The 27,585-nt window shown below is 39.2% G+C and overlaps 2 long non-coding RNA genes across 15 annotated transcripts in view; one reads left to right on the forward strand and one right to left on the reverse strand.

Moving 5' to 3' along the window:
• LOC126649363 (uncharacterized) overlaps positions 1–27,585 on the reverse strand; it is a 90,650-nt gene that overhangs the window by 39,224 nt on the left and 23,841 nt on the right. For 3 of the 4 annotated variants that reach the window (XR_007631025.1, XR_007631027.1, XR_007631026.1), the window contains one exon: positions 24,432–24,481. The exons of the other annotated variant lie outside the window; for it this stretch is intronic. This is a non-coding gene — a long non-coding RNA (uncharacterized LOC126649363). The remainder of the gene's footprint in view (positions 1–24,431; positions 24,482–27,585) is intronic. 4 annotated transcript variants of the gene reach the window in all.
• LOC126649362 (uncharacterized) lies at positions 245–26,918 on the forward strand. 11 transcript variants are annotated; one of them, XR_007631024.1, is made up of 7 exons: positions 1,883–2,044; positions 3,461–3,581; positions 6,772–6,846; positions 9,451–9,521; positions 12,219–12,616; positions 15,791–25,726; positions 25,977–26,918. It is a non-coding gene; the product is annotated as an uncharacterized LOC126649362 (long non-coding RNA). The 11 variants fall into 11 exon arrangements; XR_007631023.1 differs by having other exon boundaries at positions 15,791–25,524; positions 25,614–26,918; XR_007631021.1 differs by having other exon boundaries at positions 15,791–24,164; positions 25,470–26,918.

Below are 27,585 nucleotides of genomic sequence, written 5' to 3' on the forward strand. Positions count from 1 at the left end.
GGGGTTAAACGACGTCGTGGAGGAAAAGGCACCGTGTCACATATTATGTGTGTATGTGCGCGGCGGGGGAATCGCCCAGCGCACAGGCTGCGAGAGATCTCGGCGCCTATCACAATAAGCACGATCGCGTTCATACAGCTACGAGAGATCGAGAGCTGCTGGCCACCGAGAAATGACATAGAAACAGCCACCAAAAAATAGCTAAGCCAATGACAAATAGCGACCCGGGTGACAGAGACAGAGAATTTTGTAGGCGGAGAAGAGGAGGTGAATGGCCAGCTCTGATCACAGTATTAGGCTGGGCTATCTATGGGGAGGGTATTTACTCGTTTTTGGGGTGTGTGGGAGGACAGGAAAAACACCTAGAAATAGCTGGCACGATTCACATGGTCTCGGATTATGTTTCCCCCCTCTAGTGCAGGAAGGAAACTCGCGTTTTAACGCTAAGAGGGGGGAAAATAGCCCTGTGCAATAGCACTTTGGTCCTTCGTTAATACCCAAAGGGACAGAGACGATAAATGTGACAGCATGTGGCAGCACGACCGTCACCCAGGTTCCTGCAAAAGGCGGCTCCGTATCGCGACATGGGAAATTAAGCGCTTGAGTGGGAGGTGGAGAAAGCGCTTAAACGGAGAAGTTAATCTGCTAACATGGAGAGGAAACAAACGGAGAAAAAAAACCCCGAAGGTTGTCCTCTTATTTTTTTTTGGGGGGGGGGAGGGGGTGGCGGGGAGAGAAGGGACGGGGAAGAGAAAGAGCGAAGGGGCATTAATCCAGCTTACGAAAACACGGGGAGAGAGGAAGAAGGAGGCGGGGGGGCGGCGGGCGAGAAAGGAGATGTGCATGTAAGTGGGGAAGTCATCCTGGCTGCTGCTGCTGCAGAGCAGGGAAGCAGAAGCCTCCGTGTCCCGAGCGCTGCCCCGAAATTTCCACGGCGGAGAAGCGGGGGGAGAAGGCGGGAGGGAAGGATCCACTGGGGAGGGGTGCTGGGGAGCGGGGGTGGGGGGAGATGAGGGGAAGCCTGTCCTGTCATGTCCCGGGAGCGCGGGGCAGGGGCACCCTCCGGAGCTCGGACTGTCCCGCGGCTCCCGGGCCCCCCGCCCGCCTCCGCGCCTCTGTCTCCGGGCCGGGCCGGGTGCGAGCGGAGCTGCCGGGATCCCCGCCCGGGCGCGGTGCCGCCCCGCGGGGGTGAGCGGGGTTACCTGCCCGAGGAGACGGCCGCTCCCGCCCGCTGCTGGGGCTGAGGGAAGCGAGTGACAGATCCGCCCAGGACCTGCCGCCACTCCGGAAGCCTCCCGCCTGCTGCCCACCGGGCTCCTGAGGTGACTTTTCCCGGCGGCGGGGCGCAGGTTGCCCCCGTTTTCCGAAGACGCGCTTCCTCCCGCCCGCCCGCCCAGCTCCCTCTGCCCCAGCCGCGCCCGCTCCTCCGGCTCTTACCGCCTGTGCCGCCGGCGGCGGCACCCGCTCCGAAGCGCGGCGGCGAGGGTGTAAGCGGGGGGTAACGCAGGGTAGAGGGGGGCGAGTTTGTCGGGGCGGGCGGGCGGCCCCCGCGCCCCGCGCCTCCCCCGCGGCGGCGGCCGCAGCGATGCGATCGGGCATCACTCGAAAATGGCGCCGAAAGAGCGGAGGGCTCTTCATTCAAATTCGTTAGCGCCAGCCCCGCCGCCCCGGGGCATGCCGGGAACGGGGGGCGCGCGCGGGGGCTGAGGCGGCAGCGCCGCACGGACACGGCGCTCGCTGTCAATGCCGCCCCTCCCCGCCCCCGCGCCCGCCGCCCGCCCGCCCGCCCGCCGCGCATCTCACGCCCTCCCGCGCGGCGCGCGCTCCCAACCCAACCGCCGCTAATGGGGAAAGGGGGTTGGGGAGAGGGAAGGAGGGAGGGAGAAAGAGGGAGAGAGAAATGTCACCCGTAGCCTGGGCCCGCGTGGGGAGAGGTGGCGCGTTAGAGATGTGTGTGGGAGAGCGAGAGAGAGAGAGAGAGAGAGAGAGAGAGAGAGAGAGAGAGGGGGAGCGAGACCTCCGCCGGCCCCGCGAACTTGTCAAGGTAAAGGCGCCGGTGGGGATACGGGGGTGGTGGATAGCGGGGTGGGGGAGACGACAGCGGGTTTGGGGAAGGTAGGGAAAGGGTTTTGGGAAGGTAGGGAAAGGAAGCCCGGCGGGGGAGGGGGATGCGCCAAGAGGACCTGAGGAAAATATGAACAGCGCCTCTCCCACGTTGTCCCCCTTACCCCCCTGCGCCTCCAAGGACCCCCGTGGCTCCCGCGGCGCTCAGGTTGCAGCGTGACCCCCCCCTTGTCCCCCCCGTGTTCCCCCATCGCCGCGCACCCCGCTGCAGCCGGAGGAGGGTTGGAAGCGCTCGGCGCTTGCCCGCAGCGCGCGGGCCCGATCCCGATCCCGCCTGGCAGCCGCCGCTCCCCATCCCCCTCCCGCCGCCGCACCGGCTGCGCGGCGGCAGCGCCCCGGGGCAGTCCCCCCGGCCGCCCCCAGCCAGGGCTGGCCAACAGCCCCCGAACGGCGGAGCGGGGCTGTGTGGGCGCATCGCAGGGCACAGCGGGCCCCGAGTGCCCTACACTGGTCATTTGAAATTAAGCAAAGCAAAACAAAACAAAACAACCAAGAACCAAAAAACACAAAAAGGAAAGAAAAAAAAAAACCCACACCAAGAAAAAAAAAAAAGAAAGCTCTCTCGGAGGAACTTGACGGAGCGAGGTTCAACTCGGGCAAGCGCTCCCGCCTCGGCTGCGCACGGAGCGCTCGGGGAAAACGCGAACTTTCATTTTCACGCCGCATCCTCCCCCACGCTCCCCTCCGGCCCGAGCTGTGACTGAGCGTAAGGTACCTGGTGGCCGGGTTAGTGGTCCCAGCCCCGCTCAGGGATAGGGAAGCCGAGATGGAGGTTAGGGAGCTGCCGAAAGCAGCGGGGGCAAGGCAGGCTGCGGTGCCGCGCGAGCCACTCGCTGTCTGCACTTGACCTGTGCCTGCTGAGAGTCTTTCCCTGGGAGCTCCGCGGACCCTGCCTCGGCAGGGAGATCCAGCGCATCCCTGCCAGCCGCTCCTCGGGCTTTCTGACTTCAGTGTTTTGTTCTGTTTTGTGGTTTTGCTTTTTTTTAGTCTCATGCGCTTTTTAAAAAAGGGAAAAGAAAGCAGAGGCCTGAGACCTGCAAACTGTTGTTCCCATGACTTCGGGGAAGATTTTTCAAAAGTACATAATGAGCGTCTGGGAGCTCTGCTCCCACTGACTTTCAAAATCTTCCCTTCACGTCTGTGAGCGAGTCATCTTGAACTCGGTTGACTGCTGGCAGACGAGCGTTAGCAGGCTCAGGGCCTAATGCTTTTCATGATTCCACTGCTCCCTGCTAGAGCTGCACTGACAAAAGTATAAGCAGAACAAGTTTTTGAAAGGGAGAGGTAATGTCTCTTTTTTTTTTTTTTTTTTTTTTTTTTTAACTAACTGCCACAGTAGAAAACGCCAAGCCTTTGGGCTCAAAGAACTTAGACCATCATGGCTACGAAAACTACTGCTACTCAGAAAGTATATAATTTTGGAGCTCCTTAGTGACAAAAGTAGTGCAAGGCAACATGTAAGTAATCACATAACTAATATTAGGCATTTGTTATTATATTTTTCTCGGATTTGAAGTTTGGTGTTGCTAAAGAAACAGATTCCTAATATTTTAAACCAGGTTCTCAGTGAAAATGAGCCAGATGAAAAAACTTCAGTTCGTGAAGCCATTCAATTAATAAGGAGGAAATACAAATGATTTGCAGTGTATTTACATTTTTGCTCTTCTTTTAATAAAATTACCCTGAGCAAAATTTTCAAAGTTTGCCTTTCAGCTGAAAAGAAATATTTTTTTTAATTTTTTTTCCTGAAGGTTATATTCTTGTGAAAGAAAACTTTGCACTAGAAATAGCAGTGAGAACAGTAAAAAAAAAAAAAAAATCATTATGCTGGTGATACCACTTCTCTTTACTTAGATGAGGTATAGTTTTGCCCTAAAATAATTCTAGCTATTATTTTTCACCCATTTTTCCAACCGTAGTATAGAAATAAGGTGTAGAAGATAGTATGTCAATATTCTATGATACACTGTTTCTGTGATACATGGTATTCTCTAATATGACTCACACTATTGTCCTTTCAGATGTCATTTCGTTAAGATTTTTAATGAAATTGAAATTTTTGCATCCTCTAATATCTAGTTCTTGCTCTGAGATTCCATACTTAGTGCACATAGGCCCCAATCCTATACAGACTGAAATGTATATTATTATGTGTAAGCACACTGAGTAGTTCTCTTCATTATTATGCTTTTGTATTTTGGATTTAAGTAGCTAATAGTGATATTACATAATCATTGTTCTCAGAATTACTTAGGACTGCCCAAAACATAAACCTAATTTAATAGTCTTGGTTTATGTCTTCCGTGCATATCTCTTAACTTAAATAATGCACAATTACAATAATTTAAGGATCAGAATGGGTAAATATTTAACTGAAAATCAGAACAAGTGAGAAAAGCAATTGCTATAGTGTAAAAATCCATGTAATACGAGGTGGGTTTTTCATTTCCTGGCTGTAGCATCTGGGAGAAGATGATCAGTTTGTTTCCTCAGTGACTACTGAAGCCAAAAAGTCACAGCAGGAGCACAGCTGAAGACAGAAGGGAGAGAAAGGGATTTTGAGCCTCATCAAAAGTGATGTCAATTCTTTAGATCAAATTTCCATTCCAAACCACTTGGGCTTATTAGAGTCTTCTCTGCTGTGGTAGCAAATATGAGGTTAAGCTGCAGTTTCTATAATGGACTCCTTTCCTAATGCAGTTTTCATTACAGGCCTATCTGAACACCTCCTAGTAGTGTCTGTCCTATGTTTCAGTTCTTCTCCTCAGAGAGTGCCATTAAATTGTCAGAGAATCTCCTCATACTATAATAAGTGACATGACCAGCGTTAGCTGGTCATATTAGCTATTCTCTTGTTGCCAGGGGAAGGAGCATGTGCAGTTGAATGTTTTCAGTTTATTTTATCTGTCTTTTCTCCCACATACATAACATAATGTCTTTATGTTAGTGAGGCAAGGCTGAAATAACATGTTTTGTTTTTCAGGCAAGGTGCAGTTAGGTTTCTGATGGCCCTTAGTTTCTAGGCACTTTCATTCTTTAATCTTGCACCAGCCCTTTGAAAGTTTTGTCTCTGGAAATGAGAGCTTTTTTTCCCATTCGTTTCATAGGTTCTCTTGTGTTGGATGAGGGAAACTGTTGACACCTGGATCCAGTCTAGAGACCCAGTAGGCTAGGCCCTTCTTTAGGAATCCTGGATTTAGGCCCTGGAGGATCTTGAGACCCTGAATTTGTAAATAAAAAGTCTAGAGAAAATCATTAGAGAGAGCAGCTTATAATATAACCTATGTTGCTGAGTTGACATCCCCACAGCTTCCTGTACTTGGAGTTTCCTATATGCAGCAGACTTTGTGCTTGTATATACTGAATTATCTAGTCCAGCTGAGAGGCGGCAAAACCAAAGCAAGGTACTTATCTGCTGAAAGAACAGAAGCTCACAGCTAGGAGTGGTTAGAAAGCTGCAGGCTGTCTTCTGACTCAGGCATGCATTGCTTTACAAATTACCTTGCTATGTGTTTCTAAGATTTATTTTACAACTCTGAGGATTAGAGGAATTTGTTGTAATGAAAACTGGCATTGTGTCATTACCATGTAACTTTTTAGCTAGATTCTTTGGCTTGCTTGGGTTCTTGCACATTATTCCATTTCATCTGGATCAGTTCCTAGGTAAGTTAGATAAGTTTGGGGGCACTAAGATGCACCCACATAATTATAATAATTGCACACCTACATATTATTTTGGTGTATATTTCTGTGTTTGTATTGTATGTGGGCATACAGCCAGTGGGAGTTTGAATTTTTTTCTATTTATTTTTCTAAGTTGAGCCCTTCCTTGCCCCTGATTTTCATCCAGCCTTCTAGATACCTGTTATAGGTTCACCTAAGCCTCCCTTCAGGCCTCCTCTGTAAATTTTGTATCACTTGAAGTTTAAAGTTTCAGTTTAATAACCTATTAACTGTAGTTGGACATCCTCTTTCATCTGTGAGTGTTCTACTTCCTTCTGTAGTCCTTCAGTTTCTGATTTGCCCTGACAAATAAAGGATTTGGGACTGCAATTTCAGTCTGCTATCAGTGGTAGACTTTGTAATCTAGAAAGGACTGAAGTGGACGTAATTGACCATTGTACAATGAAAACAGAGTTTTGAATTTGCCAGAATAGACCTGATCTAGGGATGCTTCTATAGACTGTAAGGACTGCAAGAAGTATGTGCTGGCTTAGAACCTGCATATAGCTTATTAGACTTCCTGTGAACTTGCAGATCGAAAATAAAATTGGGGTTTTTTTTGTTTTTTTACCTCCTGATTTTTCAATAGCTCACTTTCCATTTAGCTTTTTTTTTTCAGCCACTAAAGTGCTGAATGTTGCATAAAAACTTATGATGTAGTTGTCAAAAGGTTGAATTTACTATATTTTGTTCACATCTTTTAATATTGACTCCAACTTACCTGTAGGCCTGACTCATAATAACAGAGATGTCCTTGAGGATTTAAGGAAGGATTTGGTATTAAACTTAGGTTCTGTGGCAAAATTTTGCTAAAATGGCCTAACTGTAACTTCGAAATGTTTTAGTATTTTTCTGGATTTAATGGTTATGAAAAGTGTATCTGTGAAAACTGAAGCCTATTCTTTATTCATGGATTAATTACAGCAGAGCAGTTGCCAAGTGATCTTCTCCACAGTACCCATGAACTTCAGCCTTGAACTGAAGAGGACTCATCAAATGGTGAGAAAATAGCGTGGTTGTCATGACTGTTAAGTTAGGGATGCTCTATTATTTTTTTCTGCTTAGCATTGATTCTGTTATTTTAAAGGTATTGAAGTTAAATTTTTGTAGGGTAATTTCTGGGACCATAACCTAATTTCTCCTCCACCCCTCATATTTCAGCTGTTAATTTTTCAAGCTTTGCTTTCTTCCTTGCTGTCCTTGCCTTTTCAGAAATAATTGTTAGTGATACCCTGCATTCATTAGCTCATTTCTTTATTACTTTCTTTAACCTTAGTCCTGTGCAGGTGCTTGACTCTGTTCACATGAGTAGTTTTATCAGCAGCACTACTTAGAAGAGTGAAGTTTAGATATATGAAGCTGTTTGAAAGACTGAAGCTTAAACTCTGCAGATATGTATGCCTGCATATAAATGAAATGCTACTGAAATGAAGGGAGGAGTGAAGGATCTGAAAATGCTAGTACTAATTTGGTTGCTCTTTTGCTGTTCAATTTATTTCTTATAAGACAACTTGATGAAAGTTGTTCATTTGCTTCTCTAGTTTCCCAGTTTCTGGGAAATTTTGAACTCTGAGCTTCACAACATCTATAAAATTTTGGTAGTGCTCATAATTCTTCTGAGAACAAAACATTATTTTATTTAGCCATTTTAAGAAAAGGTAACTGAATCCACAGAGGAACTCATTCTCTCTCTAATTTACTGCCTTATCACATCTTTAATCTTCTTCTTAATAATCATTAAGTAATGATTTTTATATGTATGGATTTATTAAACATATATAATAAAAACAGGGAGTTTCCTTTTTTTTTCCAGCTACAGATAAAGGATGGAATAGTAGTAGCAGGGGCTTGCATGTGAGAATATAGTTGTTGAGCGTTGATTTGGGCTTTGTGATAATTTAGATAGGTGACAGTTTAAAATACGAGTGCACACAATGCAGTTCAGGAGACAGATTACAGTGATCAGAACTTCACAGAAGATGCTGAGAGAAGCCCCAGGCCTTTTATGGTATTTCAACAAATGGCTCAATATCTGTTTCCCTTTAGTAACTATTGTAGAGTAAGAAGTAAAAGGGACAGAACCCTGTTAGTGGCTTATGATTTCCAGTTTTTCCTGTTAGAATATGGGTTATTAACCCTGTTCCAGCTGTTTACCAAACTGAGCTTGGAAATGCCAGTGTGTTTAAATAGTCAGGAGAAGTGGTGAACCCTTTATACCAATATCTGAACTACACTCTGTGTTAAGAATTACTTCAGTACTGTTATCAACTACTGAACTAATTTAACCTTTGATGGGGTTCTTTACCATTACATGTTTTAAAAACAAGGTTTAATACTTAAGCCAGAAAGTAGCAGCAGTTTTCAGGCACAGTGCATTGAGATGTAACCCAGAGGTCATTTATTTTTAATACAGATTCAACAATCCATTTCTTTGTTCTTTCTCAGCCACATTTTCTGTAGTTTTCTTTTAGGGGGCTGATTCTTGAATTAACTTTAAGCACTTAACTGTTTACATTCTGCTGCATCAAACAATTAATCTTATATTAAGTTTAAATACTTGCATGAGTATGGCTTTTGAGAGATAAATCTGAATCTACAGTAGTCTTTTACATCTTGTACTTGACTTTGCCTGTCTGGTAACCAGTAGGCTGAATCCAGACTAGTGCCAAAGGGTGAGTCTGCATGTTATTTGGGTAAGGAGTTGGGGCTCAGGTTTGAATGTATGCTCAATAGGACTGACACAGTCAATGATTACAATATCATTACATTTGTTTTCAAATTTAAGCACTTTAGTTGTTTAGCTGAGCAGAGTTTAGATACTCCAAATGCTTAAAGTTAAATGGTTCAAGGTAAGTGGCTTTAAGGTTTTCCTAAAGCATTTTTTGAATTGATGTGGTTCTTTTACTGCAGTAGAAGAAGAGATGGGCCAATCTCAAAACAGTTTTGAAAAGCTCATTTTCATTACTCTGCTAAGATTATAATTTTGTTTCTTTTATTCCATTCACTTTTGGTTGAATCACTTTCACTTCCCTGACTGTTCTTATACCCATTCAGTCCTACTAACCTTTCCTCTAATGTCCAGTTTTCTATTAACTTTTCCACACTGATTATTCTTTGCCTCTCTTCTTTTTACTGGAGTTTTAGGAGGGTCATTATACTTTTTCATTTTCTTTCCTTCTTTCATCAGTTCCTGGAATCCAGCTACAAATGAAACCTTCTGATTTCAAGTATGTCTTTTTGGTGAGAAACATACAAGTCAAAATTTAGTGCTGTATCAATAGAAAGGGTAAGCAGAGCACTGTGGATGCCATGTATAGAGAAGGGAACTGGGATTTGCTTATTAAAAATTATTCCTTAATTTGGAACGCCAGTATCTGCATCCAAGCAGTGAGATCAGAATTTCAAGGTGATGCTTTAAAAATCACTATATTTATTTAAAAAAACCAAAAACTAAACCAAAACAAAGCAAGCCCACACAAACCACACCAACCAGAAACTCTACAAAAGCCCAGATATACTGAATAGACTGAATAGTCCAGGTACACTGAATTAGACTTTATGTCACTGCTTTATTGAAATATGTATCACTGAACTTTTCTTAAGCCTTAGGAAAGACAGCATGGAGTTGGAAGAGAAGCAGAGATCTCTGTGAAGGGCAGTCAGTTATACTCCTGGTAAGTTAAAAAAAAATAAAAATTGTATTTCTATTAAATTTTCACTTTTATGAAGCAACCTGTATTTAGGGCCCTGTTCGCTGTGGTGAAACAAAGCCAGTTTTATTGAAACAGTCTCTACATTCTCTGGATTCATTTATGCTATCACCACATAAAAATCTGTGTTTTGTTATAGCTGACTGTGGTGTAACTCCTCAATGAAAACAGTAAGTGACATAAGAATCATTAGTTATTTTCCCAGTGATTATGCTACAGTGTTTTCATGCCTAGTTTCTGAATAAAACAAGATATATAGGATCACATTATCTCCTAATAATTTTTGAATCTCACTGCTTAATTTCAGTTCTATTTGATATAGAGTTAGAGGTCACAAAGTCAAGTTTCTGCAATTTGAATGAAACTTAGCAGCTGTGAGTAGAGAAGGGACTCAAATTAGTGCCCCCAGGGTAGAAAAAGCTGCAGCACGGACTCAGAGATTTTCTGTTCTGTTCAACTTGTTGACTTGCAGGTCGGCATGCTTGGTTGGTCTGCCAGTCAACACATGTGTAGTTCAGACCTAGCCACATTGTGAGCTGCCTCTTGTTCTCCTAAATGTCAGAAGCTGTAATCTGAAGAAATCTGTTAAGAAGGGAATGTGAAAACAGCCAGGCTAGGTTCAGGCCAGGGTTACTGAAGAAGTATGTTGGTGGCACCTACAAGCATGCTGATAGGTAACTAGACTTCATTAGTTCTGCTAGTCATGAAAAAAACTTGGGTTTGCCAGGGCCTTCTAGTCTCCCAAACCACTTGAGAATCATTCCATTCTATGCTAGTTTCTATACCTGGACTAGAAACATGTTTTTCCTGTCCATGTCGGAGAAGGGAACTGTTTAGACAATTCCAGTATTTCATTTCTTTGACTGTTTGGATGTTACCTCTGAGCTACTCTTAGGCCGTCAAAATTGTAAAACTGTTTTCAGCTCTCTCCAGAAACTGACTGTAATTTAGACTGCTGCTATCTGTCCCTGACCCATCCTACAACCTACACTCTTGAAACAGTGCAGAAAATACGCATTGTATTCCAATTAACTTCCATTGTGAAGAAAGATGTGGAGCTAGATACAGGGATAGAAATTGGGATCAAGCTGCATCAGGTTACCACATTGCATTGCAAATTGGGAAATGCTAAATCTGTAGCTGCATGATTTTGTCACAATTGTCCTGAAAGGTCTAGTCTGTCCATTCATCTCAGTCAGTGAGAAATGGGATTACACTTGCCAGAGGTACTGCTTCACTCACTGTGTAGGCGCACTAATTTGGCACATGTCTGATACTTTTAAACTTTCTGTGCAATGTTAGACAGGGGTCAAGATATTACACTTTTTAAACAGAACTTAGTGCTGTAGTGTATTCTCTAGAAACAATTGAATTTCTCAGAGTAACAGAAGCCTAAGAGTCATGCATATGAAATGTAAAATTTAAAAGCAGTAATAACATGAGAAGGAACACTCATTATTGTAAGGTAACCATCCCGAAATTTCAACTTTTTGTTTGTCCTCCTGCCCAGTTTTCAACCTAGCAGCAAGGAACAAAAACCTGTGATACTCTTTTCCTTTTTCTGCTAATTTTACTGTTGTTTTTTTCATGAAATCAAAGCCGAGAGGAGACCAACTCATCATCACCAAAAAAACCCCAAAAAACCCCAAACCAAACCTGCATTCTGTTTTATGAAAATTTTGGTTCTTCTGTTAGATTCTCAAATCTTTTCATTTGGTCCTAGATTTTTTTTTTTTTTAACATCATTGTTTCCCAAATGCTATCTGTATTAAAAGGAATGAAGAAATGTTTTCTGCATGTTTCTAGGATCTATTGGTCATTCTTATAACCCTTATTACCAGTAGTCTTGCAGTGTCACCAGTTAAATATTATTTAATGGAACCTAGGGCTAATCTGCTTTTAAATGGTTTATAATATATAAAAACATTGTAACTTAAAGTGTTTTCCTTTTAAACATCAATATGGATGTGTTTTTAATAAGAAGAGTAGGGCCAAATCATGAATGTTAAGTTTCGTATGAGCAGCAAAATGGTGGTATATTCTTGTTTAACATTATGTTGGGTGCTTCCTATGTTTTAAACACTGTTTGCTAAGTGCTTAAACCTAGCAAACAATTAATTATTACTGATTTTCATGAGGTTTTTTGTTTCAAAAAGTTACTCCTTTTTAGTCTAAAAATGACTAACACTAAACTGCTTTTCATTATGTATTTTCAAAGACTTTGGTCTTGGATGCTTCTCTGTGTGGTCAGATACTCTCACAATTATGCACACCTCAATAAATTCACAGACCTATCCTATGTCCCTAAAATGGGTGTTGTGGGACAGATTTTAAGAAGGCTTAAGCACTAAAAAATGACTTGCGTAATAGACCAAAGAAACTAAGATGATTAAGTTTTAGAAAATAATAATTAAAAATTTATATTTCAAGTGTGTATCAGTAAAAGCTCCCATAATGTGCTGCCACTACATGTAAAATCCATAAGCAATTTTAAGCCAACATTCTTTGAAGAATGAGCTGAAAATTCCTATAAATAATATGCAACTTAGAGATGTATGGAACTCCTTTATTATGTGTTAAATGCTGTGATAAAACAGGCTATCGATAGGGTTTGCTGCACATTACTAATTTTATTTTTTTTTAATCTTGGTATTTTTGCAGGTGTGTGGAGGAACAGGTCCTGTTCTCGCTGTTGTTACTCCCACATAGGCAGACTGTAATTGATTATGTGTGGGTAGGGCCCTATTGAAATTCAGGAGATTCTGCAGTAGTGCGGGGTTCTTTTTGTGAAAGTTCAGTTGCAAGATCAGGACCCCACTGTGACTTCTAACTGTGAATTCTGTCAGTGTATCATTGACTGTGCTGGACCCTGCCTTTTGGGATAATGTATGTATTTTAGACATGAAGTAATCATAAAACATTTCTAATTATAAAATGATTATAATTTACATGCATTCTTTTAATTATGTTTTTTTGGCAGTACCAAATACTATATTCCTCAAAACTTCTTAATGGCACTGAGGCTTTGTGGATAGTTGGTCACATGAGAAAATTCAGCTGTAAGTACATTGAAATGATTGACTTTTTCAATAGTTAGTCTTTACTGATGTTGACAATCTTATGATGATAAAAAGTGAATCAAGAGGTTTGACTGATGTCAAATTACTTCAGTTCATTTTAGAAAATGTATAAAGTATACTCGTTAAGGATTTCATTATTCTTGGGTAACTCAACATGGAAACCTCAAGTCCTTCTATACTGCAATTAGGTAAAGAGTTTTAATATGTTTATTTTCTTTATTTTCAGAATAGTGTGTCTCTGACTTGCTCTGTGTTTTCACCCATAAACATTCTGAAATGTATAGCTCTATACAACCTTTTATATCACTAATAGTTGTGTAAATATTGCAAACTTATTTACTGAGATAATTGTCTTGTTGGGTTGAACATTGACATTTTAATAAATATACACTTATACTCCTGTCAGTGTAACTTGGTTAAATTTAACTGAGCTGGCATTATGAGTGAATTTGATCATACATGCTGATCAGCTAAGTTTTAGGCAGGAACTACATATTACCCATATCATATATCAGTGGATTCACCCAAAAATAACTATAAATATCTATGCTTGGATTAAGGAGGAAGTTCTTTTCCTGTAGCTATGGGTACAGTCATTGCTTTGACTCCTATTTTTATATACAAATGAGCAAAAACTATATGTAGGGGTTTCCCTGTATAACAAAAGGAGTATTGTAAATTATGTCCTTTTTTATGATGTTGTATTTGCTTTCTGGTATTCAAATTTAAGAATGTTTTCAATTGTCTTAGTGTCATAAAAATGGAAAAACTGGAAATGTTACTGAATTTGTGAATAATTATCAAGGGGCTGTAAACATCTAGAGGAGTTGTGTGTAAGGACAATTAGGGATTCTTTCTCATGGAGCAAGGACACAGATAGTAATTGATGAGCGAAGGTTTAAGGAGGACCGGCTTACTTTTATTGCTTGGCACAAGAGCAGAATGAAAGGAAAGTAATTTGAAGAACGAGCATGACCAAAGAAGAAATCAGACTTGGATCAGAAGCAGACTAAAGACTCCAATTAAAAAAAGAAAACAAAAACAAAACCCCAAAGAAAACAAAAAAACCCAGAAATTGAATGGCAAAAATACACCTGAAAGGAGAATTAAATGCATAGCTATTGGTATTTTTCATTGCACTGAATATATGATAGATTTAAGTTTAAAACGTTTGGTAACTGCTTTTCTACAAGTTTTTTGTTTTGGTTTTTATTTCCTTTTCTGTTGGAGGGAAGAATAAGGGCTTTGAAGTTTTGAAGAAGATGCATTGACTAGTTGTGAATTACCTGTATAAACTGGGGATTCAAGGTGACAGTTACAACTAAGAACAGAGGACACTGGGTTGCTAAATAAAATTAGTGCTAAGCAGAAGCTGTAATTTCTTGTTCAAACACAGAACTTAATGATTTTGAAATGCATCATCTTCTACAGCACTCAAACCACAATTTTATGTTCATTACAGAAGGGGAATTTTCGGAGTTCTAGTTTAAAAATTTTGATAGTGATTCTTTTGAGATTTTGCAATATAAAATGAAATGCAGATTTCTCGATATGCAATAAAATTCTGATTTGAGAACATTGGATGTTTCATTTTGCAAAAAAAAAAAGTCTTGATTGGCATAATTTAAAAAAAAATGTTTAGAGCTATTGGTTTACTGATTTTACCTTTTGATCCTATTTGCCATATATTCTTACTTGCATTAAACTGAGTAAAAGAAAGAAAAGCAGAGGGAGATTAGGTGATTGCAAAAAAACCCCAAACCAACCTAAACACAGCTCTTTAGCTGTGCTCTAGACCAAAAGAAGTGCTTCAGAACAGATCTAGTTCCAGAGGAGAAAAGGAAGGAAAGTGACATGCCAGTGAGTGAGGTATGAGGAGTCCTCTGGATGTTTCATCTGTATCTGATATTTTTCACTCATCACCACTGATAGGCAGATCACCTGAGTGTGACTGCTTCTCCTTCCCATAATGGCAGCTTCCCAGTACTTTGAGGGAGATAGTGTTGAGGCACAGCTCTGTTCTGCCTGCAGTAGTGCTGCTACAAATGCTTGGAAGAAAAGGAACTCTGAATTGTCTCCTGCTACAGGAGGAGCTGTACCAGCTCTCAACTACTCCGTGCTGTTAACCTCTGTTGTTGAGCACCTGATCTGATTGCTTCTTTGGTTTAACATATGCTGTAATGCTGTAAAAGACTGAAACCAGGAAAAAAGCAAGAAATCAGATAACAAGAGAAGGAGATGATGTTTCGGAATGTAGGGAGTGGGCATTTGCTGCACAGCTACACATTGCGTGGGCTTGAGAATACCTCAAGAGCTGAAATGCTGTACTACAGCAAAGAGTAAGTTTCCTTCTGTGCACTGAGAAGAAAGAGCAAAGGAATGTGCCTGAACATTAAGCATTTTACTTGTAAGTTTGTGAGATCTTTTTCTCTAATGCTGTTTGGCTTGTATCATCACTGTCCTGTCTTCAAACTGGATTGTAGCATGTCTTTGTGTCGAATGAGGCCCTCCTCATATTCTAACTTCATGAACATTGTTTTTCTTCAACCCTTGAAAGTCAAAACATGGCAGCATAGATATCTGTAATAAGTTAGTAATAAATGCGATAGGAAAGAATTTTCTCATTTCACAGTATTTATGGGAAAAACAATGTTTTGTGTTTCATATACCTCTTGTTTTCCAGTCCTAATAAGATGTAATGTATGGAAATTTTCCTCAGCAGTGCTCTCAGTTCTTTTTTTTCAGTTAGAACTATTGGTCTTCTGTTAGTAGTTTTTTTCATATTTAGGTTGATGCCCTCAGAAAACCTCTCTGCATCCTCTATGAAAGACACTGTCATGCTATCATTTGTTTTGTCATCAAATCTAGTAAATCTGTAAATCTGCATTTGGGAATCTTCTTCCAATTCTTTAAGGATGGTCATTCTTCTCCATCAGATAATTTTATTTTTTCAGCCAGGTTTTTCATGGATCATGTCTTTCTTGGAAAATCTCTTACTTTTGCCTTGACAAATTGCAGCCTTGCCATGTTTGTTAGCTAGTCTGAGTGCTACGCTACTGTAAATATAGTTTTCCAAACTTACTCCTTTGGTATTTTCGTTTTCCTCCTTCAGTTTAAAGCAATAAAGATAAGATATGTGTCTTTATTTTCAAGGCCCATCAAGACTACTTCTACCTGATACCTCTCCTTCAGTATCAAGAGTTTGACTCTGGTTTTGATCAACATAGGATGCCAGCTTCCATCATTCAGTCATTACATTTTCAGACCACACTGGATATTTTCTCCTCGGCTGCCTCTCGTGTATTGGTTGACTTCTTCATAAACAGAAGTGTTCACTGTCTTCCTTTAAATTTCTTCTTAAAAGTTTTATGTATTGTGAACCTTAAAACAATCTCACTAGACAACAGATATATTGCAGGTATATTAATGCCAACACATATCACAGTAGTACTGTGTCACTGCATTTGTACTCTGCCATAATTTCTCTGTTGTCTCTTTACGTAGAATTTAGGCACATCTATATTTTGTTTTGTGTTTATTCATGGTCCAGCATAATGTGAAGTGGTCCAGGGTGAGGCCTTCCAAGATTTATGGTAATACAGATAAATAATAATGAATACCTGCTGGATGCTGTAGTATAGCTGTTGGATTCTGTTGTGCCTACTGTCACGTCATATTTAATGCAGAAAGAAGGTTCTCCAACTAGGGGCCTCACAAAAGGGAAAGAAGTGAGTTGCAGCCAACAGAAAAAATGCTAGCCCCAGAGGCCTTCTCAGCTGTCAAACTCAAGTCAGTAGCTACTGACATTATATCCTGAAAGCATCCCTCTCTTCTCTTCTTTTCTCCATAGCTGTAAGAACAGATTCTCCCTTCTCATATAAGGAAGTAAATGCAAATATCACAAAGTTCTGCAGTGTGTGCAGAAGGTTAAAGGACTTTTTGTACTTCCATAGCATCCTTAGTTCATTCCCTTCCTGACACACCTTCTGCATCTCTTGGTGCAGAAATCTTGAATAACCACAACTGTGCCATTTATCAGTCTTTTTTTCAAATACTGTTTGATTTCTGTTGAGAAGGAACTTAGACTAGTTTTTATTTGGTATCTTGGCACATTGCTATCTCACAGTGCTCTGTTTCCATTGTGTCCTGAGGGTAATGATTCTTCAGAAGAGTGTTAAGGATGAATTCCATTAGAAATTCCCCAGGTATGTCACCCTCTTTGTGTAAGAGAGTCTGCATGTAACCCTTTACTTTCTTTCAAAGGGACAATGAAATGTCAGTGTATAGGTCATAGAGAGATGATGAGATATTTAGTGCCTGGCTGATACAGAGATGGTAGATTAGACTATGCAGACAAATGGTACTGTATGTACCAAAGAAATTATAGTCGAATAATTTTATCAGAATAAACAAAAAAATGTAATTACAAGTGGTTCTGTAGCTGAATAGGAGAAGTTTAATAAGGGTTTAATAAGTTTATGGGATGGAGACAGTTTCTGTGAAATACTGTGGGAGACTGGAGAGGCTGTACAACCTGAAAGCTTGATTGTAGCAAGAGTCCTTGGTAATATAAGTATAGTCTGGATAAACTTTACATTCTACTACATTGCGCCATCTTGCACAGGCTGTGTATTTAGGTATCATCAAGAACTACTTTTTGGGCAAATGAAGTAGAGAATCCAGAAGAGGAGGACAGCCCTTGGTTTGGTCAAGATCAGCATACAACAAATAGAAGAACCATTCAGTAGTGAGATATCATATTCAAGTTTATCACACTTGTAGGAGAGAAAAGATTAAAATAAAATGAAAAAAAAGGCCCAGTGTTGTGTGAAAAAGAGTTGCATACTAATGAAGATACAGTTTAAATAAATATTAAAAAATTCACAGGGGCTCTGTTTTCTGAGTCCAACCCAGTTGAATGAGAATTATCTTACACAATTCAACAATAAAGGAAAATACTAGAAATTATGAGAGCTTTTTAAAAAAGTTAAAATCCAAGCAAGCAAAGCAGAAAAGAGCACAATTCTGGCAAGTTAAATGTAGACCTATTGTAAGGCAGAACAAAAAGATTTTGAAATGCAATGGGCTAAAATTCTAAAAGCCAAACCCTATTTTTTTCAGGTGTAAATTTTGCTAGTAAGGAGGTAAGTTTAAGAGATAATTGTTGTTAAGGAGAATATTGAAGACAAAGCCATCAGAGAAAGAAACAACTGAACTCATTGCACTGGCAAGATTTATGATGGAGATTAGGGACATCCCCACATAGAAATAATTTTTTATAAGAAATAGTTCATATTTGAAATAGCAATAAAAGATTTTTTATCAAATTGATTGAATAAACATTAATAAATTGCCAAATAACATGTTCATTCAGTAGTCCTAGAAAAATTCAGAAATTAAATTGGTGAGCCATGCATTGTGTTTTGTAATCTGTCACTTAAATTAGCCTTGATAACAGAGGAATGGAAAATAATGAATTTGATCCTAGTTTTAAAAAGGGCTCTAGAGATGGTCATGAACTAATGGAACTAAAAAATCTGGCTACCATGACAGACAAAATGCCGGTAAATGTGATAAAGAATACCATTAATAAGAATGTGGATAGGTGTAACAGGTGATCATTGTCTTGGCTTTTCCAGAAGTACTTTTGTCTTAGAGCTTTGCAAGTTATTTGAAGGAATCAACAGATTCACAGGAAAGACTGAGAAAGTTTTTTAAGAAGTTCTGTAACCAAAGACTGTTAACAAAATGAAGTGTAGAGTCACTTAAAATTCTTTGTGGATTAGTAAAGTGTTAGAAGATAAGGAACAGTATAGTGACTAATGAGCAGTTTTCACACTGCCACCTCACAAAGGTTTGTACTGGCAGTTTTTCTGGTCCACCTGTTCCTAAACAGTCTGAAAAAGTGATATAGATTGCAGGTGATAAAAGGAAAATATTCACAGTTGGAGTGAGACCTATTGTTGACCCTGAAGAGCTGCAGAAGGATCTCACAGCAGGACCTGTGGTGATCCAGGAGCCTTGGCTGTCAGAGTGGCCAGATATTGCTGACCCCACTGTTCAGTCATATCTATCATCAGAGAGAGGCAGTGGCTGTTGGATTACAGCAGCCATCACACCGTAAACTGTGAGCTCAGCAGGCTGTGACCAGTTCTGCCACTCAGGAAGGCAGGGACTTGTAGCTGCTCTTTCTAACAGCAGGAGCTGCAAATTGAAGAGAAGATTCTTTCTCTCTGTTTCTTAGGGTTTCACAGCCTCAATGAGGCTAAAGTACAGGTTTTGAACCTGGAGTCCTGCCTGCCACGGTGTTGGAATATCACTCTTGCTGATCGGCAGTATCTTGCTGCCGTGAGATGCCAGGGCTCTCAAACCACCTTAATGGGGTTTGCATTTTAGCAGCTCCAGATAATTTTCTAAAATCATTCTGTATAAAATTGATGCTAGCAAAAAGTGACAAAATAGTATTTGAAACAGAGGTTTCAAATGACGTGCTGGTCAGGTTTGAGCACTGATGAGAACTGTATATGATACAGAAAAGAATGACTAAGAGGTATGGAATAACTCTGCTGCAGGGACAATAAATGGATCAGGATTCCTCAGTTTGGAAGAATGTTGACTGAGGAGTAGGTAATGTGAAAAAGGTCTCTAAAACCATGAATATATGGAAGGGGGACTATAAATCTCTTTTTAACAGGGAACTGTAACTCCTAGTTTCTCATAAGAGAAAAACAAAAGGCCTTTGGTGACTGTGTTGTTTCATTTAGGTGGTCTTTAAGATGACAAAAGGCTGCATAAGAGTTTTATCTGCCATAGTTTTGTGGATACATGTTTTCAAGTGCACAAAACCCAGCAGTTTCCTGGTCTTGAAAGCTCCACTTGTCGCGAACCAGTTGTGGTAAAAATCTAACCTGTGCAGAATTATAGCTTATCTCTAAATAAGTAAATCTCTAAATAAGTCTCATTATCTTAAATCCATAGATGTTTTTTATTGTCTGTCTGTTCCTTTATCTGGCAGTAGCAATATTACAGATGGGCAGATCAGTTTTACTTCTTTTTACAAACCTATGGGCAATGGAAAATACCAGTTTGCTGCTACTTCACAAATTAAAAGCAGTAGCAGGCCCTAAAATTAGTCCCGTGGGAAATCAGATAAAGAAGCAGAAGTGTTTCAAGCAGCAAGCAGAAGGTCCAGAGGGATGGAGTAGAAGACATCATTGTACCTTTGGAACAGCTGGAATGGTTTCCAAGCTGTTGTCTGCAAACCCCTCCTAGACTCCAAGTTTGTGGTGAGTTGAACACCTGTTTGGATAACCCATAGTTAACAGTGCTTTAAATAGGGTTTCCAATTAAAAGTTTGATGAGGTGGGTGTGTGGTAGTTTTTGAAAAATGCTAAGGACTGATAACGATCTGTTGTTCCAAAGAAGGTGGGAACTGCTGTACTGGGGTGTATGAAAAATTAGAGAGCATGCCCTGCTTTCTCAGCTTTAGACTGGTTGCATGCCTCTCCACCAGAAACAACAGCAAGAGGTTCCCAGAAAGGAGCCAAGAAGAGCAGTCTGGTAGCATTAATCCTTCTGGCCCCATCACACATTCCCTAGTAACAGAACTGTGGAGTTCTTAATCTTTGTGTTGTTCCTGAGTATCCCTTAAAATTCTTCACTAGCCTGACGTTTCCTGTCTACTACTGACTAGTAGATTTAGTTTCCTGAGAAGTGAGTATAATTTTGCAAGTCTTGGATCCTCATCAGACAAAGATTAAACTTGTCCACTCCACTAGATTAGAATATAGCTTCATCTTTGGATTAATATTTGGTTTCTCAATGCAGAAAAACAGATTTTAAAATTTTCTATTCTGTCATTATTAACAGACATAAACTTTCCGTATGAGTATTAGCATGTCTTGTATTTGACCAACTTCTTCTAATTACCCTGAATGGTAATCTTACATTGTAAAAAGCTTTTTGTCTTCGTATCATGTCTCTTACTACTTTTTTTCTGCTATTGAAAATTTTCCAGCGTCATAAAATATTTGTATTTAATTGCCCTTGACATACCTTACTTCCTATTGTCCTGAGCGTCATACAAGCACATCCATAAGTAATTTGTAGAGATGTTAACTTTTCCAACATACTGTGCATATTTATGTTAGGAATTATGGTAGTGTCAAATTTTAGACACACCAAATTATAAGCTGTATTCAAATGGTATAAATATGTTTATCTTGAAGAAATAATTTGTTTTATCTAAAATTATTATAGTGTGTTTCTTACTCATGTATTGATACATATATGGAAAATGAGGGGATTTGTGCATGTTTTGTATTATCTTGCTAAATAACTGTTGCTAACTTACATGATTCTGAAGTTGTTTTTGCTCAGGCTTGAGCTACTAGGAGAGGGGAATTTTTGTCTTGTACCAGAAAGGAACACGTAAGGGAGGAGAGAGTGACTTCTGTTATAGTGTAGAAAATAGTGGTTTCCTGCTGTCATCTGTGAGTGACAAGAGAGAGGGATTCATGAGACTAGACAAGGCGTATGGGTACAGAAGCAGTGATGGGGTACATAGGTAGGTCTGGGGATGAGTGTATGTGAATGAAGAATTTGGAATAGGTATCAGAAAAGGCATTTTTCCAAGAGGTGGAAGGATCACAGTTGGATAAATATACTGGGATCAGTTGGAAGTCACTTTACTACTAAACGTGGCTACAGCTCTCTAACTGACTCTTGCTCATTCCACACCTGCCCTAGCTACACCCTTCCCCATGTCTTCTGGAACTTCACTTTCTTTTCCAGTTCCTGCACATGACCCTTTTGAATGGAAAACCTACTTTTCTGCTTGCTCCAGGAACATTACACGCAAAGGTACAAATGGTCCTATGAATCTCTCTTATCTAAAGCTTCTCTTCTGTCCTGCTATACTTCTGCCTCCTGTGTATGGGGTTCCACACTGCAGATGCAAACAGACAGACGAATCTTAGAACAGAATCATAGAATCGTTTAGGTTGGAAAAGGCCCTTTAGATCATCAAGTTAACTATAAACCTAACAGCACAAAGTCTACCACTAAACCATCTCTCTAAGAGCCATGTCTACACATCTTTTAAATTCCCCAGGCAGCCTGTTCTAGTGCTGGACAACTCTTTCAGTAAGGAAATTTTTCCTAATATCAAATCTAAACCTCCCCTAGCACAACTTGAGGCAATTTCCTCTCATCCTGTTGCTTGTCACCTGGGAGAAGAGACACCTGGCTACAACCTCCTTTCAGGTAGTTGTAGAGAGTGATAAGGGCTCCCCTGAGCCTCCTCCAGGCTAAACAATCCCAATTTCCTCAGCCACTCCTCATCAGATTTGTGCTTCAGACCCTTCACCAGCTTCATTGCCCTTCTCTAGAGCTCCAACACCTCAATGTTTGTCTTGTAGCAAGGAGCCTCAAACACAATATTAGTGGTGTGGCCTCACCAGTGAATACAAAGGGATCCAAGTGAGATGCTGTGGAAGTGCTGGGTACAAAAATAATAATGCTTCTACTTTCCAACATACAGTTTGCACCTTCTTCAACTGGGACGTGTCCCATCATTTGAAATCTGCTGATCATACATTAATTAATTTGTTCCTTTTGTCTGCTTCATGTAACACTCATAAGAATGTGATGGGGGTTTTTTCCACATGGTGAGTTATGACTTTTAGATGTTTGTTTTACTAGACAGCAGAAAAAAAATCTCAGGTTTCTAAACCCTGGTCCATTTGATTTACATTTTTCAGTGATCTATGACCTTCCTGAAAATAAATAACTAATTTCAATGGATTATTGCACTTACTGGAGATAGGTTGAAGCTTACAAACAGTATGGTTACTTTTCTTAATTATTACTTTGCTGATTCCTAGAAAGTTGTTCGTGAAGACTAAAGAGTCAGCAAAAATATTGAAAGCAATGTCCTAGAGCATTCCCTTAAATGCAAGGCTTTTTTTTAAATGCAGTAGGGTTTTTTGGTCACAGATATTTTAGTCAGTTTTAAGCTTTTATTTAACAGTTTTGCTTTTAATATTGATTATGATTGCATATTTATGTCTATGACTAAACTTAGCTAATAAGATGCATGATTTCTGCTCAAGTTTCAAATTCAGAAATTAATTGTCCTTTCAGCATGTGACCAAACGAATAGATTATGTACCAAGATGACCGTAACAATAGTAAAATAAAGCATACTTTTTTTTCTTTTTGTTAGAGGGTACATTATTTTAATAGAAGACTATTCCGGTGTTTCTTTCTTGGGCAGATTTCTATATGCATATAGAGATCATTCTTTTAGTTAGTCAGTGTTGGTCCCAAAAAATTGGCATTACTCTCGTTGCTTGTCATGTGTCATTTTATCTTTAAAGACTGCAGGAGTTCATGATTCCTGAGAGGTAACACCTTGAAGTTCTGGCACTATCTTCTACAAAGTAGCTTACACTGAGCTGACTTCCTGTTACCATGTCAGTGAAACATCAAATGTTGATACTATCTGCGAAACAGCATTTGATATTATGGCTTTTAAGCAACTTGAAAAAATATTCTAACGATGGATTTTGTGTTTAGAGGAACTGAGATCTAAAAATATATGTAGTGGATGCAGGTAATAAATGTTGTTTAGGAATTGTTACAGGAGAGAAAATATTTACATTTGTGTACAATATGCTAGTCTTAACACTAGCTATTTTTATCTCCTTTTAAATATAATAGGGTGGTTATAAAGTGTTTAAAGGCATAAATAATTTCATTCATTGAAACATGCAGTGCATCATTTAGAATGGCTACTAAAGGAGAGAAGTGGACGTGCACTTTTCTTAACAACCAAGCATAAAAATAAGGTATCAGAGATAATGATATAGTTCAAATCAATAAAGATCATCATTATGTTTTGCTGTATGAGCAGAGCTCTTCACAGAATGATGATTTCATTCTACAACTACAGTTATCTAAATAGATTTTCATTGCTAAACTTTATTCTGATGATTTTATGTATTTGTTGGAAATGAGAGAACACAAACACTCAAAATTTAAGCCACTGATCTTCAGCCATGCTAAAACCTTTCAGAACTTGGTATTTCACCCCAGGATTGGATTCATAGCCATTTTAAAATTTGAAATTTCAGAAATTGTGCAGGTGAGCAGGAAAAAGCAAAGGAAGAAACTGAAATGGAGAGGGGGAAATTATTTTCCCTTACAGAAGGAAAGATTAGAAAAACTTAATGAGCATAGTAGAAATAATAGGGTAAAAGGGAGGAGTCAGGTAAGTGTTTGCACTAATATTTTGTATTTAGTGCTCAGATATGTTATGCTTTGTGCTTGCATGGAAAAACCAGAGTAAGACTTCAGTGTTCTGACTAACTGCTGTGCTGAGTTGTACTTCTAGTCACTGTGCATTTTTATTTTAACATGGTCTCTTCTAAGAAAGGTTTTAAATTGACTTTCAGGGCCAACCAGAATCACAAAATGCATTATTCTACTGAAAAATGATGACTGCTTCAATGTTCTATGTTCCCAGGTTAGCTCTTAAAAACGCCATTATTAGACATGACAAAATCAAAGCCATTTTTTAGTATGTATTTCAGTTAATTCTATTCTAGCATTTGGGAAAGAGTGCAGGCAGACAGGCAATAACAGTTAGGAATGGCAAAATTTGTATGTAAAACCTAATTGTAATAATGCTGAAACTGAAAATAGAAAGTGCTAATTAATCATTGTTCAGCAGAACTAGGCAAAGTTAATCCATTCATAATCAAATGAAGTTGTAGAACAATGGATTACTTACATTGGCATTTGTTACAGGTTAGACATCAGTATGTGGATTTCATCCATAAGCTGTAATAAAATAAAATAAATTAGGAAATTACCAAAAAAGGTTTAATTCTGTAATTTGTTCATTTATGTGGTTAGTTACTGCATTATTCCTCTGAGTATATATGGTATTATAGTAGAATAAATGTTTGGGGAAATGTTGTATTTTTAACTGAGCAATTAACTATTATTCACACAGTGACTATAACTGGTCTTCATGATTTACCATGCAAAAACCTGTTTATTTTTTAACTACAAAGATAAGAACCTCCCATTTTCTTACATTCACTCAGGGTTATGCATAAAATACCTTAACTGTCCACCTGAACAACACTTTAGTGTAACTGAGGTCTGAGCAGATGTACAGCAGTAAATGTACATCCCCTCTAAAACTGCCCCATTGCTGACTGGAGTCAGAGAGTGGAAAATGGGTGGAGCAAGGAGAGGCCTTATGGTGCCAGCTCACAATTAATTTTTGAATGGTAACATCTACTTTTTGGAATGTAGTATATTAATTTCTGCTGATAGAGATAGGTCTACATAAGAACTGTTCTATGAATTGCTGTGCAATAGGTTTCCTGTTCCTGTGCCACGTCTGTGTCACTGGGAAGCAGTTTTTAAGGGCACCCAGTGAAGATCTGAATACTGAAAAACTGACATAACTGTACTATTCATGTTCATTCATAAAACTTCTAGAAGTTCTAAATAAGAGAATTCATGCTGTATTTTATACTCAACCCTTACTGCTATGTTGTGAATGTTGTCCTGCAAATATAGAATCCCAGTGATATCAAGCTTTAATTTTTATTTGCAGTGGATAAACATAAAGCCCAAGAAGTACTTAATTAGTTCTAACAGAAAAACAAACTTCCTTTATTTTGTTAGGGTCAGTCTTCATTTTTATGCACAGTGTAATGCACACAAGTAGTGTTCAGTAGCAAAATATTATGCAGCACAAACCTATTACATGGTCTGTGTGGATGAAAGTCACTTGTAAATTTTCCTTGTTCAGGATTAAAGGAAGTTGAAAATGTGCTGTATCTCATTTTGATCCAGATGCTGTTGCCGTAAGTATTCAGCTTGAAGATATGTTGCTAGGTTTGTAAATACCTAGTGAACTTCACAAAATTAATTACATTTCAACTATGTGATTCAGGGTCCAATATTCAGACCTTAGGATGGGATGAATCGCCCTCTGGAGGTGCCCATTTCAGTCTACTGACTTCCCAGGAATCCTGCTCTGAACTGACTAGCTCAAACTAAAGTTAAGTGAGTGGGCAGTCACCTTAATTGAGGAATAACTGAGCATTTCATACTGTACTAGGTCTTTTCTCTGGATCTCTTTAAGACTGGCTGCCTTATTCCTCATCTTTTCTGTCGGTGTTCTTGTGCTGTTTCTAATATGAATAAACACAATTGTTACGGTTGCCATTTTCTGTGTATTTTGTTTTTCCTGTCCTTTTTGATCTTATTATCTTATCTTTCCCTGTTTTTTTTTTCTTTTCCTGACTCCTTTTAGCTACCATGCCTTCTGAAGCTTTTCACTTGCTACCTCTCTGACAATCCATGTTGAAAGTATTGTCCTAACTTCTGACGTGAAAGATTGCTGGCCCTTCCTTTGATGCTGATACCAGTATTTTCTGGGACTGATAGTACTGTAGTGAAGACATAGAAAAAGAAGAATATGGCACTCATTAATTTTTAATGGTTTTGAAGAGTCAAAAAATATTGTTCTTCTGCCATCATATAAAATGTGCTGGTTTCCTAATGTAATTGTGATTTAAAGATGTTTGTAGAAATGTAAAATCAATGTGAAGAGTATAAAATCCATATTAAAGACATATAGATTTAATAAAATACAGCATTAGTCTTTATTTTAACAATTGATTCCTACATGTCTCACTTGCAGAAAGTGGGGGAGTTTTACAAAGTTGGGTACTGGTAAAGTGTGCCTTTGTAAAAGATGAAATTATTTTCTTTCTCCCTATGGTGATATTTTCTTGATTTATATCCTTCTCTTGAGTTCTCTGTCTTCTCCCCTTCTCTTTTGTTTTGGTTCCTTCTCTTAAACTAAGTTTCTGATTCCTTTCTACACTGGACTCTCCTAACTCTTTTGGTTCAATACTGGTACCTTTGTTCTTGAGTATGTTTACATTCATTTGCCTAAAATATTGCCTTGAGCATGATCCCATATACTCAAGAATATATATACTTCTAAACACTGGATGGATCTGCTATTTTAGGACTTCCAGTAAGGAAAAGAAGAAACTTTACAATTCAGAGACAGCATTTAAAGTTCTTTATGGTAAATGTGCCTTCAGAAGATCAAAGTACCATGCTTCTTACATCCATGGAATAATAGTTATGAATAGAGATAAACATTCCTGTAAAAATAAAGACTTATGGTACTTGTTCAATATAGGAATGCTAACTTAAAAAGAGCATCTGAATAAAAGCAAACATCCTGTGTTCATAAATAATATGGCAGGAGTTTTTGGATTTTTATTTGCAGATAAAGGAAAATGCTGGTGGAAGGAGTGCTTTGTATTGATATTAATATAAGGAGTTTAAAAAAAGACAACTAAAAGATATAGATCCATAAAATCAGCAAAAGTTTTGAAAATCACACCCTGTTATAGCAGAAATATTAAATACAAGTTATTTTTTTCTATGGAGTAGCTACCTACATATTTTATTAGCTATACTAAATGTCCTTTAGATAATGTAAATTCTTTGGATTGCAATAGAAGGAATACCATGATAAAACATAGTGTTTGTCATTGTACAGTTCAAAAATTTGGCTTTAGGTGGGTAAAATGACTCTGAAGCCTCTTCTGATACTTACAGTAATTTGCAGTAATAATAATAGCAGTAATAATAGCAATATGCTAGAAAATGATTGGAGATGTGACTGAGAATGTAATTTATGGTGCCTACAAGTTTTTAATTAATGTAGTTACAAGCAGGACTTTGCATAATTTTGAGGCCATTAAAAAAGCACCTTCTTTGCCAGATTTGTTTACTGAGCATGAGGATGACAGTACAGACAAGGATTAGAAAACAGAGGCAATTTGGGATCTCTAAAACAGTTACACCAAGGATAGAGTTTGTGTTGAACAATAGTAGCA

This window comes from Myiozetetes cayanensis, unplaced genomic scaffold (assembly GCF_022539395.1).
Source record: "Myiozetetes cayanensis isolate MyiCay16 unplaced genomic scaffold, myiCay2020 scf5-8, whole genome shotgun sequence".
Lineage (NCBI taxonomy): Eukaryota > Metazoa > Chordata > Aves > Passeriformes > Tyrannidae > Myiozetetes > Myiozetetes cayanensis.